Below are 4,635 nucleotides of genomic sequence, written 5' to 3'. Positions count from 1 at the left end.
GCAGACCACAGAGTGCAGATATCTGTGAACATCTCGCTGTGTGGGTGCATGCATGGGTGGGTTTTGTATTTATCAGAATGATGTGTCTGCAGAAGCCCTCTGCACACATCCATACAGACATACTGTACAGAACACAAGAGAAGAAACAAGTCTATTTTAGTCAGTCAGTTGTTTAAATTGATATACATATATTAATACTAAAAGAAGAAGCATACTCAGGGATTTCTGAAGAGCTATTTAATCAAATGACATCCAACTTTTTAAACAAGGTCGCAGGTCATTAGATTTTTTTTTAAAATGCAATATTAAACAACTCAGAAATCTCAATAAATAATCATTTTCAAGACATAGTGATACTATTTCCAACATTTAATGCAAAAAGTCCATCGACATTTGTCTTAGATTGATGTATTTCCTGGTGGTGTAGATGATGATGAAGATGGTCAGACAGCAGAGGAGAACTCCTGTTCATATGATGGAGAGAAGGACCAGGATTCTCATCTGTGGATCATCAGAGTGACCACGTTCAACATCCAGCTTGGTCCCGTTCCCAAACAGTATCTCCCCACATGAGGCCACAGCACAGTAGTAAGTCCCAGCATCGGATAGGGTAAGGTTCCTCTTGGGGAGGTTGTAGACACAGCTCTGTGTAGGAGACTCAGCATCAGGGCTGTTCTCACACTGATCACTCCTGTCTCCATGGGTGTATTTGTATTTGTATTTGTCATGGATCCCCGTTAGCTGCTGCAAAGGCAGGAAAGGATTAGTCCTTCCAACAGGACAACGACCCTAAGCACACAGCCAAGACAACACAGGAGTGGCTTTGGGACACTCTCTGAATGTCCAATCAAATTGTAGAAACATCAAAGATGATCAATGGAAACAGGATGCGCCTGAGCTCAATAGCAAATGGTCTGAATACTTATGTAAATATGATATTTCTGTTGTTTACATTTGCAAACATTTTGAAAAACCTGTTTTTGCTTTGTCTTTATGGGGTATTGTGTGTAGGTTGATGAGGGAAACATTTTAGAAGAAGGCTGTAACGTAACAAAATGTGGAAAAAGTAAAGAGGACTGAATTCTTTCCGAATGCACTGTACAAATACAGGTTTGCCAAGCTTGTAGTGTCATACCCAAGAAGACTCTGTAATCGCTGCCAAAAGTTCTTCAACAAAGTGCTGTGTGAAGGGTCTGAATACTTATTGGTTTTGGGATATAGATTTGATATTTCAGTCATTTTCTAATACATTTGCAAGCATTTATAAAAAACAGTTTTTGCTTTGTCATTATGGGGTATTGTGTGCAGAGTTCAGTATCAGGGTTCGTAAAAAATATTTTAGCTTGTTTGTTTCCAAAAGTGTTTTTTTAGCTGTCCCAATAGGATATCCCTTTTTGGTTACAGCTAAAACCCTTTTCAAAGAGGGTTCAACATAGAACCCAAAGGGGATCTACCTGGAACCAAAAAGGGTTCTCCAAAGGCTTCTCCTATGGGGTCAGCCGAATAACCATATCAGGTTCTAGATATGACTTTTTTTTAAAGAGTGTACTTTGCACATTTAACTGAGGGGCAAAGGTCTGGAGTTTATCGTCCAGATGAACAGATGAAGAGAGGTGTGAAAAGAGCATGTGGTTTTGATGCACTGAGAGGTGTGGTGAGAGCTGAATGCCAGTCTTCCTGTAGTGCAGGTTGTTTGTCTTCAGCAGAGAGAGAGAGAGAGAAAGAAAGAAAGAAAGCGAGTGAGAGCGGGAAAGAGAGAGCGAGAGAGAGAGATAATGACGCATGTAAGGCTCACCACAGTGGAAAATAACAGTTGGTCAGTGTCACTGTCTAACCCCCTTAAATCATCCCTTCATTTACAGTCACTTAAATACTTTGCCCATTAAAAAAAGAGATTCAACAGCGAGAAAGAGCGAGAGGAAATACTAAGGGACGAATAACATCATGACAAAGGCAATTTTGGTTTAACTCTTTATTTATCTTTAGAAGTGACAAATACTGCTGGGTACTTTGGCCCTCAAGGTCACCCTATAAAACACATACCAAATCACTAACACAACAGAGATCTAAGTTAAGAGAGGCCAAAAGAGGCAACTACTCCTCTGCAGCCATTAAACAGTTGTGTTTTGACTTCTAACTCCTCTCTAACCACACCCTGTACCACTGAGCTGTGTGACCTAACTGAGTTGGAGAGGGCCGTAAAGATACGGCAAATCAATGTATTCAAAGATATGGCCAACCAATTTTCCTCCAGTTCCATCCTCCTGTACTACGGAGCTGTGTGGCCTAACTTAGTTGGAGAGGGCTTACAGTAGCCCTGAGGGACAACTAACAAACATACACTGCAGAGATTGATTGATTTACATTTAAATCCATTTCAGTCCATTTAATATAACTACACAGATTCAATTTAGCAAGATTTAAACTTGTATTCAAAGATATGGCAAATCAATGTATTCAAAGATATGGCCAACCAAACTTCCATCCTTCTCCACTTTGTCATCTTGTAGCAGCATACACTACATGGGTGTCCAGCTCCTTCTCTCTTCTCCTCTCCATCTTCCTCTTCTTGGAGGTGAAATTCAGGGCAGCATAATTCAATGCATCTGGATCTTGGTTCTGTAGATTTGCAAACATCATGAAAGAGGCTGCAGTTGTAATTTTCTGTTTCTGTATTGCTTACAAAATAATGTCACTGAAAATAGAGTATTTAACGATACAGTATTTACCTGATCATTTTGTGGTTGTCTTTGAGACTCAGGTCCTGAATATGATGTAAAAGAGAGATGAGAGAACGGAATAATGGATCATTCCATTCTGGTGAGCACACTGTCTCTTCTGATAGTCAGTGTGCAGTATGTCATGGGAAAAAAATTCACATTTGAAGTGTAGTTCACAGGTCGCATATTATCATGAAGTGGGTTCCTACCTGTGTTGTGTCTGTTTGTGTCTCGTCTGATCTTGAGGACCAGGATGATGACGACTATCAGTGGAACAGCAGTCACAACAGCCAGGATCACAACCAGGGAAAGGAGGTACATGGTTCCATCATCATCCTGTCCTACAAGACCAATAGTTAAACGATACCCCATTAATCTAACAATTACTAGCTCACATTAAAGATATGGGTTGAAACTGATGGTTTAAATGATTTTCACCATACAATAACAGACTAAGCATACCTTCAGGACATTGCTCTGGCTCTTTGTCAGAATCCTTGTAACCTTTTGGATGAATAGGAGAGTTTAATATTCCAGCTACATAAAAGTTGATTGAAAGCTAACTTGTTTCCAACCCTTTTATGTGCATACCTGTAGCACAACATTTCATTGCATCCAGTTGTCACAGCTGAGAATTGATTGAAAAGATTACCTTTAACCATCAGGAAAGTCATGTTGGTGAAGATGAAGTATTTATCAAACATTCCACAGCAGTACAGACCAGAATCAGCTACATCCACCTCTGTGATTTTGAGGAAGGTTATTCTATTGTTGATGAACATTTCCATATGGCTGGGCTGAAAACCATTGTGATGCTTGACATACGGCTGAGAGCTGTACATCGACGCGATGCACAGAGGCTCTGAGACGCTGACTTGTTTGAACCAAGCAACGTGTCCTGGTCCTTTAAGGACATCAGTGCACTGTAGGGTGACATTATCCCCAGGATGGACCACCATTGAGGGTGGCGGAGAGACCAACATGACAGGGGTCAAAACTGAAAGAGAGAAAACTAATTTAGAAACATAACTTTCTGTGTAAATCGTGTGGAATGTATATCTGGTGTGATTTAATAAAAAGCTATTGTTCACACACAAAATCATTTTTGCACACATATACTACATACACACCTAGACACAGTCACAACGCTTTGAATGACCAATTCTGTTAAAATCTGAACTGAAGATACAGTAACTTACAGAAGCCGTAGAGGACCAGAGCTGGTACATATATACGTGCCATTCTGTGTGTAGGTCTGCATTGAGAGACCATTAAGGAAGGACTGAATCTTCAAATAAGAGAGACAAATGTAATTTCTGATAATGGGCGGTACATAGTGTGACAACCATATAGCTGCATACACCACAGATTATTAACAAGCCACTAGTTTTCCACTTTTGCATTTGGTTTGCGAGAGAGAACGATAAGACTGATTTATATCATGATCATAGGGGTTCCCAAAATCTAAAATTGTAAATACTCAAAATTGATCAAATCTATTTCAGTAGACCAGCTGGTTAAACATATTTTGTTCATTTTAAAGTAATAACTTTTGAAAAAAAGAGTCTTGTATTAGAGTATATATGCCAAGTATGAATCTGTTTTCTCAATGATGATGCCCAGCATGGTTGGATCTAATAATTGCATTGGTCAGGAGACAGAGTGGGTAACTATTGGCGGGAATTGGTGGTGGTTAACAATTGGGGGCACTCTTCTGACTGCACCAAGTAGATCACTTAACTTAGGAACTCTTACGGTTGGCAGGAGCCAGGGGCGGACCAGCCATCTGATATTTCAGAAAAATGTCAGATGGGCTGATCCATCTTTAGCCCAATGGGCCTGTCTAACTTTCTTTTTTTTTTGCACAAAATGTTCATTATCTGGCTAGTAATGAAATTCATGAAATTGACAACTT

At 39.8% G+C, this 4,635-nt stretch overlaps 1 long non-coding RNA gene across 1 annotated transcript; it reads right to left on the bottom strand.

The window, feature by feature from the left end:
• Positions 1–2,007: 2,007 nt before the first annotated feature.
• LOC139534485 (uncharacterized) lies at positions 2,008–3,038 on the bottom strand. The gene is made up of 3 exons (XR_011666955.1): positions 2,930–3,038; positions 2,730–2,764; positions 2,008–2,619 (listed from the first exon to the last, which is right to left on the bottom strand). It is a non-coding gene; the product is annotated as an uncharacterized lncRNA (long non-coding RNA).
• Positions 3,039–4,635: the final 1,597 nt, after the last annotated feature.

This window comes from Salvelinus alpinus, chromosome 11, assembly GCF_045679555.1.
Source record: "Salvelinus alpinus chromosome 11, SLU_Salpinus.1, whole genome shotgun sequence".
Taxonomy (NCBI): Eukaryota; Metazoa; Chordata; class Actinopteri; order Salmoniformes; family Salmonidae; genus Salvelinus; species Salvelinus alpinus.
The sequence above is the reverse complement of the archived record's forward strand: the minus strand, read 5'-3'. Positions and strand labels throughout refer to the sequence as shown.